Consider the following 16967-nt stretch of genomic DNA (forward strand, 5'->3'; position numbering starts at 1 on the left):
AATCTGCTGAAGAAAGGCTACTACCATGCTTCAGTTCTTATTCTAAAGTCTGGCATTTCATACAGAGTTGTATCCATCACTACCTCTGAAACTTAAAAGTATCAGAAACAGAGTGAAAAACATTAACTGCATCTCCATAATTTCCAAATAGAGTAGGTAACCCCAAAATACTTTCCATGCGTATATTGCAAACCTGACACCCTCTACCATTCAACGTTTTTCCTATCAGACTGGAGGGGGCCATTCCTGAATATCACTGTCAAAGGAGAAATATATGTTCTATGTCACTTTAAAAAAAAAAAAGTGCACTAATAAAAATAGCACTATTTGCCCTTGGTGGTGTCTTATTGTTGTTGACAACATTTTACACCTGTTTTCTTTATTTCTATGGTTTTGTGCTTTGCTGAGATATATGCTTTACTTTTTCTTATTTTCTTTTATTACCCTATCCATCCTCAATATGAAGTACAGTAATTTATTACTAGATATGCAAAGACAGAATCTCATTTGCTCCTGACAGAATTCTAGTTGCTAGGAATGAATAAACCACTGGTGTGGGATTCTATCAAACAATAACATTTAATAGGAAGAACATAATGGCACTGTAGTGGCTCCCTGCAGCTTCAACCAATCCATGTCCACTTGGAACAAAATGATTCAAGAGTAATTGTACATTGCAATCCTGTTGCAATGTACAGAACTGTATGTGCACAGAATTTTTCATGACAACCAGAGGACAATATCTTATACCCAGAGGCAACTGGTATCAGCCACCAGTAAAAAACAGTTGGAAGAAACCAACATAACAGTGGCTTTCTTATGACAATGCCCCAGTGTAAACCAAACGTGCATGTTGTGTCTATTGTGTAAAAAGGGGGTTAATTGCACAGATATTTACCTCCCTTATTTCTTTTAAAAAAATATGTCTGAGCAGATGCAAAATCTGCTGTGAAAAAATAAACAGTGGTTAGTCTGGTGGGCTGCTTTTGCACAATTGTGTGGAATTTTCAAGAAGTGTCCATAATTTTATACTTTTTCCTAATAACCAAAATTATGTTACTTTTTTTTTTCAGGAGGCAGAAATACACAAGGTAGTGAAGACATTCTTATCTATCAGCTGTTGGTATTGCTCTTATAAGTAAGAAAGATATTACAGGTTTTCTATTTCTTTTTTCCTAGTTCTCCTGATTTAGAGACTTCAGGTTGAATTTTCATGTCAGAACTGTGAAGGAGAAAAGGCTTCAGGCTTAAGGAGAGGATTATAGTTTTCTCCAAAATCTCTCATGGTAGAAGTCTTCAGTCAGATTTTCCTCTGTGCAAAATATGGCTCCATTGCCATTGTAAACTTCTGTCAATCTAAGCTTCTTGTCTTATGTAACTTTAAAAGAGAGTCTGTATATGAAAAATTGAGAAGAAAGAAGAAAAAAAAGCCAAACCGAAGAATAAGGAATCTTAGCAGTATCAATATATTAAATAAATTGTGTTTTTGTATTTATAGATAAGATTTTATTACACTTCCACTATAATACTTATTTTCAAATCCTAATAAAAATTATCACCCCAGAATTCCAGTTCTTCATCTACTTACTTATTTTCATGGTAAAAGAGAACTGATTATTTGGAGATTTATTTGCTGTGCAGAATTTTTGATTCTAATTTGTACCAGTACATGGCTTGATGGCAAAGAGCTCACTGTGGTTTTGCTTTTGCCATGAGATTCATGATTTAACATTTGAGCCTGTAATTTGTTACCTGGATCACATGCTTTGCAATTGTTGCTTGAATGACTCCAACTTCTGTGGGGGAATTTCACTAAAACATCTGGAAAAAGTCATAGTGTGATTAAATTATAGGCCTGAGTTTCATCTCCTGAAAATACAAAGAACAAAAAGCCCTTTCTTTTTGTGGTATAAAAAGAATATTGATATGGAAGTCCATTTCATTAAATCAGTGTATTTTTAAATTTAATTTAAAAGAAAGATTTTCCTTATTTTAAAACTATACTTTTAATGTAATCTCTGACAAAGAGTTTTTCCATGACTACTTTAAAAATAATAGTCAGTCTGATGAAGAAAGTATAAAATTTCTGACCTCAGTAATAAAACTGCAATTAGCATATAACCTTAAGAACATATATGCAATGTTTCCATGAAACTTTGAGACGTGAGCATAAAATCTGCCCTTATAGACTACCTTAACAGAAACACATATATGCACTTTAAAAAATATGTTGTCGCTATAGGACACAAAAGAACACACGCTCACACCGTTCTCAAGGTGAAAGAGAAAAAAGGGCCGTTTATTTTCTGACTCCAACATTTATAGTTTTCCAAAAGTGACAGTGGATTGGAGGGTGACAGTGGCACCTCTCCAATGCCACTGGTTGAACCAACAGTCCATCAACTCTCTCCTCCTCCATAAAGGAATGCAAAACAATGAGTTATTTGCAGAAAGTGTGTGAGAAAGTTCACTACAAGAATGTCAACATCAGAAGGCTTAGAAAATCTTAAAAAACCAGGGTGACAATATGTATTTCATATTCTCATCTTAACGTGATATTTTAATATCAATTCATCAGACAACTGTTCTTTTCAACAGTTTTCAGACTTTCAGGAACTATAAAAAACCCCCTAGTAATGTTGTCTATCTATGCTTTTTGCAAATGATATGTAAATTAAAAGGCACAAATTCTTGTCCTCTTGAAACCAACAATAATTTTTCTATTGATATGAGCAGAAAAAGTATTAAGTCAACATTTTTAAAATTAATTTCTAATTTTATTCACATAGGCCTATTTTTTTTTTTTTTTTTAATCAGGCTGAAGTAACTATTAAATTAGAACTAACAGTCATATCATACCGCTTTCTGTATTCTTTGTACTGATGTATAGGCTAAAGCTCATAAAAAAAAAATCACAACTTGGCTGCACACCAACAGTGGAATTTCAGAGAGTGCCTAAAGTATCTTTCTTCCACACTTAACAAAATATGCTTTGTTCTGTATTAAAGATCACTTATCTGCTTGTCTGAGTATTCTAACCTAATTTTCCTACTTCACTGACCAGAGAGGATTTTCCCACTGTATTTCCCAGTAACAAGAAGTACTAACTTCAACTGTTAAAAGTCCTTATTTTAGATCCTCTCACAAAAAATTTTAGGCCTATGGAGGATGCAATAGTTCAATCTGTAGCCATCCTTATAATCTTTTACTGTGTTGTAAGAGAATAGATCTTGAAATCAAAGTTTTAAGACCATAAAATAGAAGGATGTCAGTACAAAAGTTGCAATAGTTACATAGAGACAATTGCAGATGACTAAATACAGATTTCTCAAAGAAAATATGTTTGGTTTGATGCATTTTCTTATAGTTCTGAGACATAGCATTTTCATTTATGATAATGTTCTGCAGAGCCTTCTGGCCATTGCTGCGTACCCTAAAATAGGAGCAATACCGCTAATAGAAACTGCTGGCAAGTGTGTAAAAATAATGAAGAGGCTTCAGACATTGCATTTTCCATAAATTAGTTCCCTGTAATCCATATGTGTTTTCTACAGTTCAACAAATCCTTTAAAGATGAAAGCTTTAATTTAAAATCAAATAGTATAACAATTGCACATTTTCTTGTTGCCTGGAAATCTCTATTGATTTTTTTTTTCCCTTCAGCAGTTATTTTCTTCAAAATAAAATAATAACTTATGTTTGTTGAATTTCAATTAGATCCAAGAAAGAGAATTTACCAGGGGAGATATCTGAGAAACCCTATGCATCTTTACGATAAAGACTTGTTTGAATACCTCTGTTTGTATTGTCTACCTACATTAAATCTGTCCTCTGGGTAAGATGAAAATAAGTAAGAAATGCAAATATGCATTAAGTTTTGTATCACTGGCTTACTTTTTTATGATTTCAATAGACATTTCAAGTGAAATTTTTCCCAGTGGAATAAGACATCTTACAGACAGGTGTTAGAAATTCCATGTCCAAAAAAATGCAAGGACTATACTGGGATTTGGGAATTTTTTTTTTCTCATGAGACTTATAAACACTGCATGTCTTCTTACATAATCCTGTTTTTGGCCAAAATTCCAAGCATTCAAACCTTTGCTCTTTCTCTCTTGCATTTATGATCATGAGGAGGTTTTGAGAAGACCTTCCACAGATTTTAAGCAACAGTTAGCAGTGGTACAAATGAATTCAAGCCCAGGCTTTCCCATTCTCATCTTCACTCTACCTTGATCTTGCACTAGCCAAGTATGCTGATATGTATATTAACTCCAATACAGAAAAATTGACTTGGTGTCCCATAATTTTTATTCACAAAGATCTACACACATAATCAATCTCTTGGGGTTTTATGATACCTTTGTATATTACTGAGGGAAAAAATTATATGCTGGCTGATTTGGTTACAGTACTTGAACATCTGAGGCCCTCAACGAAATTAAGTTTTGCTGATACATAATATAATTGCAGACACCTTGCTGTTTCTTCTAAATTTTTATGCAACTTATTTGAACTGGAAGTAGTGGAGCATTTTCCCTCTGAAGGAGCCTATACTAAAAATAGTTTGTTTAGGCCCTACATTCAGCATCAGAGAGAAGACTCCAGCTCTCATATGAGCATCTGAATGAGAACAGGTGTTGTAGTTAAGGCATAGTGTTCCCCAACTTAGTGTTCCCACTGAAACACCCCAATGCTACGCTGCACACTCACTTCTCCCCATCCTCTCCCCCAGCAGCAGGATGGAGAGGAGAATGGGAGGCACAAAGAGGTAAATATCATCAACTGAGATAAAAAACTATTTACTAGAAACAGCAACAAAATAAGAAACTGAAAAATACAAACAATGCTTAAAATTGTTTGTGAGTGATTCCCATGACTGCTCACCACACAGGACTCTGCGCTACCCAACCACTTTGGCAAACCAGAAAAAACTCAACACCCCTTCATCCCCTTTGTGCATGTCATGAGATGGTATCAAATAAGCCCAGCATTCTGGCCATGCCCCTCCTGGCTGCTGCAAAAGTTAACCATGGTCCAGCCATTCTTCTCCTCAGTTATTCTTTTTCCTGATGTAACTCCATTCTAGATGCAGAACCCAGCATTTGGACTTTTTAAATTCCAACCCATTAAGCACTCCTCAATTTTTGTTCAATCTATCTTTAAGTGTGGCCACGCCACCAGTTGCCCAGACAGGTTTAGGAGTTTCCATCTCTGGAGGTGCTCAAAATCCAACTGGACACAGATTCTCTAGATGACCTTATTTAAGCAGTGAAGTTGAACTGGATGATCTCAAGGTGTCCTAGCCACTTAAACTAGAATCTGGGCTTTATACTAAAATCTATGGACAGAATGAACTGAAAGAATTGGTCAGCTTCTAGAGGTGATATCATTGGTATGAGGAAGACTTGGTGGAATGAATCCCATGACTGTAGTGCTGGGATGGGGGGGTCTATCATCTGACAGGAGGGATAGACAGGACAGGTGAGGTGGAGGTCTTGCACTGTACTTAGTGAAGAGGTTTGATTGTGCAGACATTATAGCTAGTGATAATGTGTTTGAGAGCCTCTGGGTGTACATTAGGGTAATGGGAAGCAAAAGAGAATTTTAGGGGGTGTCCATTACAGACTGTCCAGCCAAATTGTAAGCACTGATGAATTTTTCTATAGGAAATTAGGAGAAATCCCTGGATCAGTGACACTGGTTCTTCAGGAAAATTTAAACTTTCCAGACACAATCAGGAACATCATGCTTCTTTAAAAAGCCAGTATTGGAAATTCTTTAAGTTTTTGTAAGATAATTTCCTGTCAAAAGTACCTAGAAAGCCAACCAGGAAATAAGATTTTTAGGACATCTTATTTGTAAATAGAGAAGAACTCCATGGGAATGTGATAGTAGGTGGCTGTCATGGCCATGGAGATCATGAAATGATCAAATGAGTGAGTTTAAATTTTTTTCAACAAAGAGAAAAAGGGCAACAGACTTGCTACACTGGATTTCAGGAGAGTAAACTTTAATCTAATAAGGGAGGATTGGTTAGAGTACCCCTGGGAGTTTGGTTTTGAGGGCTTAGGAGTTTGTAAGTACTGGCCAGTCTTTAGGAAATACTTGTTAGAACCATGGGAGCAGGCAATTCCACAGTGTCTTAAGTCAAACAATCAGGGTAGACAATCAGCTTGGCTTAACAGGGAGTTCCTTATAGAGCTCAAGAAGAAAATTAAGTTGCATGATCTCATGATCTCTGAGAGTGAAGTTGAACTTCACAGAGAGATAATACAACTGTGGTTGATACATAGAGGGGGAAGACATGAAAAGTATGTTAATAGCAAGAGGTAAGTAATTTTTTTTTCCTGTGTTCAGAGGGGTCTCCTGAACGTCAATTTGTGGCTATTGCCTCTTGTTCTGTCACTGAGCACCACTGAAAAAACCATCAGTGCCATTTCTTTTCTACACTCCATTACATATTTATATGCATGGATGGGATTTCCCTTTAGTACTCTCCCTCTCTAAGCTGAAAACTTCCATCTTGCTCAGCCTCTCTTTGTATGAAAGATACTCCTGTTTTTTTATGAAAGCTACTCTTGTTAATGGAGTCCAGCTTTTATCCTTGTAGAAATATTTATTCCAGTAATGTGAATGTATTCAAATATATATTTTTTTTTGCCCATGAAAGCATGCAAATTGCCAAACTTGGATCATCTCCTTAGCTGTCTCATTTTTCTGCTTAATCAAGAACTTCACTTTCATAAGGACAAGGCTTATGACTAATCTGCACAAGAAGGTTACGAAAAACAAGGGTTAAAGGCAGGGAGTAATGGAAACTGGCTAAAAATCTTTTATATATTTAATTTCTTTTCTGTGTGTTCTGGCCACTGTGTTATTAAGAAAATGTTAGCTACCAGATATTTCAATAAACACTTATTTAGAGTCAATGACGAACATTTGCATTTTTTATATATTCTCTGTGCTTTCAGGGAATTGACAGACTACATCTAATCTAGTGCATTGTGTTACCTTCCTGAGGTGCCTGTTTCTTCTACAGCTAGCAGATAGATGAGAACTCCTAATTAAAACCTTGTTGGCTCACTACACATGCCCAGCCTTTTATGGTTTTTTGCCAACTTTGTACTCACTTAAGTAATTATATGGAAAAAACCAGTTAATTTTCCCAAGTTCATGTCTGTTTTATCCACAGCAGATATGTCAAGCAAGTTCTTGTATTTATCTTGACCCACAAATTTCTCATTCCTTTTTTTTTCCCATTTTTTTCCTTCATTCTCATGAAGGAGGGGAAGTGAGTGAGTTTCTGGGTAGGAGTTTGTCTAGTAGCCAAAGCTCATCCATCACAGCATGAAACTCTACTGAAGCAAAGGATATTTTCCTTAGTAGATCAATTTCCCAGTCCAGAAAAGAGATAACTTTGGGGGGATACCCAAGCTTCACCAAAAGAGAGTGTTTTCGATTTAATGCCATTAATTTATGCAGGCTTTATCATTGCTTATTTATAATTGGCACACTTTCTTGTATTATTTTATATACTTTCTGTCAGAGAACTACTGCACTTAAAGTAAAAGAACATAATCAGTCAAAGAATGTAGTTTTAACATATAAATCAGCATACTGGTAGGGAGATTTGTACAAAAATTTTAACAGCAATCTTTTAACAGTTATAATAATGAAGTTTACAAGGGATTTTACAAAGAAATAAAACAAAAAACCACCTAAAACAAACAAACAAAAAATCCAGGTTGTAAATATAGAATTTTAAACAGAATTAGCTGTGATATTCATGTAATTGGGGGAAAAAATCAATAGAAAAAAATGCAGCACAATGTGCTTTTTCAAGTCTCTCCATCTGTCTTAGAATTAAATTGTTATAGGTATAAGCAGCCCTTACTATGGTTCCTATTGGTGCTTTACTCCTAAATTCCTCTGCTGTTGAATATGATATTCACAAAATTTGACAAGCATGCAAACTTACAGCATTATAGAGAGAGTGAGAGGAAGGACCCTGTAGGATTGGAGCCCCATGGGATAAGGTTGTTCTACAGTCTATTAATAGTGTTAGCAAAAAATAAAAGGTAAAACCCAAGTAACTCAATTTCACTCTTTTGGATTCACTGAAAGCTCTGTGATTGATCAGAAGGATTCGTATAACTCTGATGTAAATGGAAAAGGAAACACTACAGGTCATATCCTGTGGATAAAAAGCTTACTTGCCTGGAGCAAACTTTCACACCATTTGAAAGAGATGCTTAGCCCTGGTGTTAGCCAGGGGACATTGGGAATGTGTGACTAGAAAACACATGGGGCTGTGAAACCCCATGTTTCTCAGCAATGCAAATGAAAAGAGTCAGACCAGACAAATACCAAGCCTGCAAGGTCACTGGATCTTGGCCTTGAATCAGGCAATGACATTAGAAAAAAAGTAAAGGTTTTAATGCACTAACTGTTCACACAGGAGAGTCTTTTATAGTAAGCAAGATATTTCAGATATGTTCACTGCAAAGTTTAAGGTAACTAACAGAATTGGATCATCAGGCAAGCTGGGTATAACCAGTGGAACAGCTGAAGGATATGGCAGTGCAAGACATTGATTTAGATCAAATTGCTATTTACAGCTTCACTAATCAAAGATTTGTCTGAAATTTTAGGTGTTAAAACAGGTCCTATATCATTGCTCAAGCATTTAGCTCTAGTTAAGCAGAGAGATTTGATAAAATGTTACATCAAGCTTAGAGAAAGATGCAACCCAGGAAAAGACTGAGATAAAGAACTCTTATTCATCATTGTGTCTTTATGCCTGTTCCTACAACATGTGCATTTTGTTCTCATATGGCAAAAACCTGCTTATACACAAAACTCTCATCATGGTAGAGTTGAAGAAAAGCATCAGATAAATAGCAGACTGTCTTAGTTTAAAACAGTTATACAGGGTAGAGACTCCAAAATTGTTTACCTCCTTTTTATCAATAAACACTCCTCTTTCATTAATAAGGAGAGACAGATGCAAGAAGATATAAGTGAAAAAAATACCAGTTTACTAAAAAGAAAATACCAACAACCAAGATAACAGGAAAAACTACTAGAAACAATGGTGCTGAGATGCATGGTCCCTCAGGAACACTAAAAACAAGATGGCATGGAAGCCCCCTCCCTCCTCCCGAGATCGTGGCCAACATAGCAGCCTGTGTGGCCCAGAAGACAAAATACAAGACGTCAGAGAAGCCCCATACTCTGGACCATGTGGCCAACAGAGCGAACAAGGAAAACAGCACAGCAACTGAGCCTCTGAGGTTCCAGAACTCCCTCCTCACCCAAACAACAACCAATACAGAACAGGGACAAAACAAAACCATGGAAGAACAAATTTTTGTCCAAAATGAGTCAATGCTGCCAGGCCTCTAACAGAAACTTCCCAGATGTTGTAGCACCGACCTCCTCTCAGCAGCTGGAACTTACAGAGATAGAGTCCAAGTTCCCAGTGTGGTGCAGAGGCTGCGAGCAGCAGCTGGGACTGGTGAAGTGGGTTCCTCCTCACACCCCCAACAAATGACAGGTGGCAGCAACAGTGAAGGCATTGCAAAATTCTTCAAGGCCTGGGGAGAACAGAAGAGCTTCTGCCTTGTGCCACCTCAGCTTCTCAGGTTGTGACTTAGAGAGCTTCCCAAAGCAACCCCCTCAGGAGCCCAGAGTGAGAAAAAGAGCTTGCTGAGTGTGTGTTCCCTATTTTTAAAGGGATGTCACACCTCCTCCTTCCCATGAACCAAGGCAAAACACCCCAGTTCTGCTTCAGCTCTGAGTCTTTAATGGACAGTAAAACAGACTGGATAATGTAGAAAAAATACAGAATGTATATTTTTGGTAACCTAGGCTACCTGGGACACAGATGTAAATAGAAATGTATACCTAGTTAACCCCTAGCTAGATTCAAACAAACAAATAAACAAGAAAAAAAGACATAAAAAGAAGATCTGGGAGATAGGTAAACCATAGCATATAGGATTTCAAGGTATATAGAAACATTACAGTGAAATTTTCCATGGGCTTCCTGGGAAATCATAAGGCACTGTTACATCTCTGGGTAAAAGCCAGCTCTACAGTGTGTCAGACAGAATTAGAAAAACCAGGAACTAGCTAGCCTTGAAGACACCATTTCATATAAAGATCTGGAAAAGTGCATAGGGATTTTGACAGGGCTTTACAGTCTCTCACAATGAATCCTTATAAGAAGCAGGGCATTCACAGCTTCAGCCAGGGGGGTTGGAGCACATGGCATATCAGGAAATCTGAGAGAACTGGGTTTAGTCAGCCTGAAGAGGTATGAGCTAAGGGGACCTGTTTCCTTTTACTACATAATGAACACTCATAGAAAACACAGATTTATTTTTTTTTTCTTCAGAAGTGCACAGCAAAAGACAAAGGAGGCAAAGAAAAATTGCACTAAGGGAAATTCCATTTGAAAATAAAGAAATTAGTCTTCATGATGATGCCAGACAAATACTGGAATGGCCTGTCCAGATGGGATATGGAATCTTCACCCTTGGAAGTACTGAAAACTCAGCAGTATGAGGCACTGAACAACCTCATCTGTCTCTGTAGCTGGAACCAAATTTGAAGCTGTCATTGCCTTGGCTTCCAAAAGTCCCCCCAGATTTAATCTGTCTGTATTTCTCAGAAACACAAGGGTAAAAAGGTGAAGATGCAAAGAAAGTGTGAAGATGCAAAGAAAGTATGAAGATGCAGGAATCATGTATGTTGAAATAAGTATGAGTAAAAAATAAACAAACACAATGAAGAAATTCCCAGATGTAAAGAAAAAATAAAAAAAACTTAACCCTGAGATTAGGTTGATAGTTAGATCATGGTGGTAATAACATCAAGGCTGGGGCTGAATCCCCATGTGGCCCATTCCTTTAAGAGCTGGGCTTGATGATCCTTGTGGGTTTCCCATCTGGGAATATTTTGTGATTCCATGTCTACACATTTCAGAGAAGCTTTTAAAGGAATTGTTTAACCCACTTACAGGATAGAATTTTATGTCTAGATAGACCTTTAAATTTTATTTTAGTAGAGCTCAAGTAACATCAGTTTTCTTTATCTACAATTCCTAATCTTTAAGGCAAGATTGCTGAGGACTAAAGAGTACTTTGGAAATATTAATGACTACACCTGTAAGACATCTCTGTAAAGAAGATGGTGTTAACCTTTGTAAGGCAAGGGTTCCTCTCCTTCTGTGTGCAGCTCCATAGCCCACCACTTGTAATACTGCAGCATGCCTTTCACTTCTGTTTTGTAAATCTACACCCCCTCTTTGTCTCCTGTTGCAGTGTTGTACTCCTGTACCTAAAGTGCTCGTGCCCTCAATACCCCTGGGCTCACATAGAGCTTGGTAGGTAACAGTAGCAATTGCTAACAATTTAAACAGCCAATAAGAATAAATAACCAATAAGAATTGTTCATATAAAATTTACACAGAGAGCTTAGTATCCAGTGAGAATATGCAACCTCTGCACCCTCTTAAAGTATTTTTCAGTCAATGCCATCAACATAATGAGCAAGAGCAGCCAGAAGGGAGACTAATAAAATTCACAAAACATGAGGAGAATCCCCAGGAAAAAACAGTCTTCTGTGGGGACCACAGTACATGTGTTTCCAGCAGGGCATTGCAGAACATTTTCTTTTCTATCTCTTTTGTTTGAGTTGTTGGAGGTATTGCTGTTGGTTTAGTTTTAGATTTTTGGATTTTTTGTTTGGTTGGTTTCTTTTGCGAGGGTTTTATTAGTTTTGATTTTTTTGTTTGTTTAGTTGGTTTTTTTTGATTCATTTCTTTGATTGGTTTTTGATTGATTTTGATTGTTGGTTTTTTTGAGGTTTTTTGGGTTTGGTTTTTTTTTTTTTTTTGGTTGGTTGGTTTTTTTATTTGTTTGGCTTTGTGTTTTGGTTTGGTTTTCTGTGGGGGTGGGGGAGCTGGCCAGGGAGGCAGTCCCCAAAACTAACCTGGGCAGTTAGGTTCAATGTCTGTTATCAGGTATAGATACTTTTGGTCTTTTCCAGATCTTCTTTTCTATAAAAGTAAGAAATAAACTTGTGTTACATTAGCAAATACTGGAGGAACTGATCAACTGTCTTTAACATTTTATAATTGTTGTATGAGAAATAGACTAAACAAGATTAGATCAAGCAGATGAGTTTAATGTCCTTTGCACAGATGTTAGTCTATCTTGAGTATCTATAAACTTTCTAGAAGCTTGTTCCATACCCTGATTTTCCTTAGAGCTGTATATTTACTATTTAACATTAAATAAATAAATCCTGGGGGTTTTTTTGTTTGGTTTTTTTTTGTAGTCTTTAGCCTTACCTCTTTCTGAAATATATTTCAGTAACTAGTGGCAAAATTTTAAATTAAAAAATCTTATGCTCCTAATGAGTGCTTTAGAGTTTAAGAGAGTGAAAATCTTCATTGCCACCTTTACAGCTAAAAAAGAGATTCATACAGTCAGCATGGGGATAATAAAAAATAACAGAGTGATTATTGTGAGCATAAGACACAGATATGAATTGTACATTAAAAATATGTGCTAAAATATGATTATCTTCTTGTATGGAAATCAATAACAATTAGAACTGAAAGAATATTTCAGGGAGATTTTTTAGCAAAGAGACTTTTTATAATTGGCCTGTTAAGCTGCAATGGAAAATAATGCCACCATTTCAGGGAAGTGTAAAGACCAATTATTCTGATTTACCAGCCATAAGGTTTGATTTGCATAATTTTTATAGATTGAATATTTGCCTTGTGTTTTTTATAAGAGCTATTGTTTTCCACTTCACTTTCAATAAGTTGGACTATTCTCTTTTGACATGCTCAATGTTTATTGCTATTGAATCCTTATATTAATAACCTAAAGAGTTTTTGTCTGCTTCAGGGTTTTTTAGACTCTGAGGTACATTGAGAGTGTTTCATACTCATAACTGAAGCATTTCTGATTCTATTGAATCCCTATATTAATAACCTAAAGAGTTTTTGTCTGCTTCAGGGTTTTTTTAGACTCTAAGGTACATTGAGAGTGTCTCATACTCATGACTGAAGCATTTCTGATTCTTCTTGTAGTGAAAAAAAGGATACCTGGAACACCTGTTAACTAGGGTGGTCTGCTTAGCCATGGATGTTTTCAGACTCCTGAACTAACCATATTTCCATCAAAAAGATTTTAAAAATTTTGATTTAAAAAATAAAAAAGTCCCCTAGACTTTGAGAAACAGAATTTATGGGACCCTTGCAGGCCTTCCTATTACACAGCTTAATATATAGCTTGGCAAATTAGAGAAATTGTGGTGTCCAAGACCTTCAGGCATTCTACCTACCTGGAAGAGCTTTAAGAAAACGCAGGAATCCTGCACTAGTCTGAAAAGATTACAGCTCCCAGTAGCTGGACAGGTAGTTGAGAGAAAAAAAAATGCATGATTTCCACAGAACTGTTCTTTACTATGACCTTATTTCAAAACATACACATATGTTGGTCATCCTATACACACGCACATATATATATATATATAGATATAGATATATATAGCATATTGATTTATATTTCATAAGGATGATTATTTTGTATCCATCTACGGACAGTTTGTTTCCATCAAATGATATCTCTTTCATTTTGACAAATCAGAGTAGAAAAGCAGATTTTTAAATTCACACACTTGCTCAAATCTGAGAGACTCCACTCTGATGCAGATAACTTAAATTAACTCATGAAACATGTCTATTCTTGAAAGGTGCTGTGAGTTTTCTTCCCCTGTATGTAACAATTTGCCAGAACTGCTGTGTGACTTTTATAGGATACAGTTCAGTGATTATATCTCTGCCAAAAATGCCATTCAAGCCTCAGGCAAGGTTGTATCTGCTCTTAACTTTATCTTTCCTAATATTGGCATAATTCAGCTCAACCTCTCTTCCATGCTGTGGTGCCAGATCACTGCTAAATGTCCCCTTCCCTTTATTTGTCCCTAGTGATTCTTGTGCATTATACTGCTCTCCAGATGAGCCTGGACTCTCTTCAAGCTCTGTGATTCATTAAAATCTAAGACAACAGCATGAGCCACACAGAACACGAGGCCCATCTGCTGAATAATCATGTTTTGAGCTCAACTACGTGAGCTTGCCTTGGGCTATTGCAGAGCATGGCACTTGATTATAAATAACGGGAATAGAAAGAGTTGTCTAGATGATACTAGTGTAGCTGAGATACACAAGCATACTCATAGATTTATTTGTGTACTCAGAGTCAACAGAGAAAATAATGCCAGATACAGAACAGTCTTACAGCCTGGAATTTCAACCCACATAATTTTGTTTTAATGTTTCTCATTTCTCCATTCCAGAAAACCTGCTTCCAAATTGGGTTCATTAACTCAGATCAAAATTTCAGACAGTATGAAACAAACCTCTATGTAGACAAGACACTTTGCACACAATAAGTCAAGTGAATCAGTAACAGCTTATATCAGTCCCACTGGCTTCTCCTCCTCTGGCAGCTGAGTCCATCCCTGAACAAGGTTTAAGTGAGTTTTCCCCCAAAAGTACAAAGCTAAATTGTATAATCTATGAATTCAGGGCACTTTAGAAGCTGGTGCTCTGTCTGTTAAATCAGTTATCACACAGATGTTGAAATAATAGGGTGAACATTTGAAAAGAAGCAGTACTGCTAGAAGCTGGAAAAAATCAATAGAAAGGTTACCAAATGCAATGTTGGTTGTGGGTTTTTTTTCCCAAACCTGAATATCTTAATATTAAGAAAAAACAAAAAACCAAAAAAACCCCAAAACAATGGGGTAATTTAAGCATTCAAATTATTTTATCATTTTATATGTAAACAAATGGTAATGAATTTGGTAACATTTTCTTTTTAAATTATGTTATAGTGTCTGCTGGACTCTGCACGCATTTCTAAGACATCATTTGTATTCTTGTTCTGTTGAGAAGAGTTAACAAATCTAATTTAGCTTGGAGCAATTGTTTCACTGTTCCAATTCAGTGAAAAGTTTTAGGTTTGGAAACTAAATTAGATTTTGGGAAATACAAAGTCCAAATACTGGACATAACAAATGATTATTCTGTGGTACACAGCTATCTAGTAAGAAAAGCTCTGAAAAAGATTTTTTAAAAGTTTCTCTATATTTCAAACAAACAAACAAAAAAACCCCTCAAGTCTGATCAGTATCACCAACTCTGTCCATAACAAACCATCAGCAAAATATTTCTTAGATAATTTACTGGAGTTATTGGTTAATCATGGAAACATAATAAATTGAAACTGCATTTATGCTGTTTGCATAGGTTGGTTGTTTTATTTATTGGTTCAATTTTGTCAGAGATCTCAAAATCATTTGGTAGAGCAGTACCTTTGTTGAAAGGTTTACTAGGAACCATCTTTATGGAAATTGCACAGTCAATCTAAAATGCATTACTAAGTATCAACCTCTCTTCATCAGAAATTTAACCAACTTCTTTTAGCTGTCTGTTCACATATGAAATATTCTGGTGAAGTTCTGCAGTGAGATAGAGGGGTTTTTATCACTGGCTCATATAATTTCTCAAGACATTTGACCAGAAGCTTTCAGGAACTTTGTGAAAAATTTTGAAAAAAGAAAAGCAACAAGTGAAAAATGAAAATTGCCTGCTTCCTACTACACTTCCTAGAGGGTGTTTTATGGCCTTAGATGAGATACCTATGTGGAAAGACATCAACATTTTTGGTACCAAAAGTTTAATATTGACTTACTAATGAATCACTGGAAATTGTACTGAAATTTATATTCTGAAATTTAAATAAAAATGTCTAAGTGTATAACTGAGGAAAAATAAGGTTTGATATGGTGGAGATTTTCAATCTTATAGTCAATCTGAGGGAATGATGGAATGCTGTGTCTCATAAGCCACAAATATCCAGTTAAAATATCAGTTAAGAATGTGATAAGTTCCCTTTTTGAGTTCCTCATCCAACCACTATAGGCCTGAGCAAAAACATCCTCTGTAATGCAACTGCATATCTGAAGAGGAAAAAAAAAATTTATACAGTATTAAAAATTGTTAAATACTAAAATATATTTACTTCAGCAGAGAGGCTTAAACTATCATAGAGTGTAGTTTTAAAATAATACAAGGATTCATGGATTTAATTTGTTTGGTTAGGTTTTGATTGTTTATTTTTGTTTATTTTCCCTGAGAGTGTTCTCCTAAATGAAATACAGGGTACTTGCAAGACCTAAGGAAAAGGCCATTTATGCTCATGTACAGAATAATATATCTGCTGCAAAAGCTTATGATGAATACCAGTTATAAGATGAGGAAGGATCTTTTTCACAGGAAAATTCCTTGACATGCATATTCCAGATAAAAATATAATAAAAAGATAAATAATAATGACTGCAATACCAAATAAACCTTGACTTGAAATAGTGGGGGTTTTAAGGTTGATTCAAATGCACCATTGATGATGAATGAAACAATTTGTTCATTTGTTTTTTGAACTAAAGATCCCTGAAACTTAATCCTAAAGTTTCAGTCATTTCAGTGTTATTAAGCCCAGAGAAGTGCAGTCATGCTGAAAGTGGAATTCTAGAAGTTAATAACTTATAAGTGGTTTTAAGATTAAGAATTATATTTGCATAAATCAGTAATTATATGAGATAGTAAAATTTTATATAAAAATTTAAGGGATTACTCTTTCTTTGCTGTGGAATTGCCAAGTGTGTACATTAGTGTTGAAATACAGCCTTCAACATCTTTCCTATTTTTAGAAAGAAGCAGGATACTGTAGGTATGGGCTACAATAATTTCATTGGTCTATCATGTTTGAAAAATCATGACAAATAGACAAAGTCCCCAGTGAGTGGCGAAAGGGAGTGTCACACTCATTTTTGAAAAGAATAATAAGGAGGGCCCTGTCTAATACTGCCCAGCC

The sequence above is a fragment of the Molothrus aeneus genome, chromosome 2, assembly GCF_037042795.1.
Source record: "Molothrus aeneus isolate 106 chromosome 2, BPBGC_Maene_1.0, whole genome shotgun sequence".
NCBI classification, from domain to species: Eukaryota; Metazoa; Chordata; class Aves; order Passeriformes; family Icteridae; genus Molothrus; species Molothrus aeneus.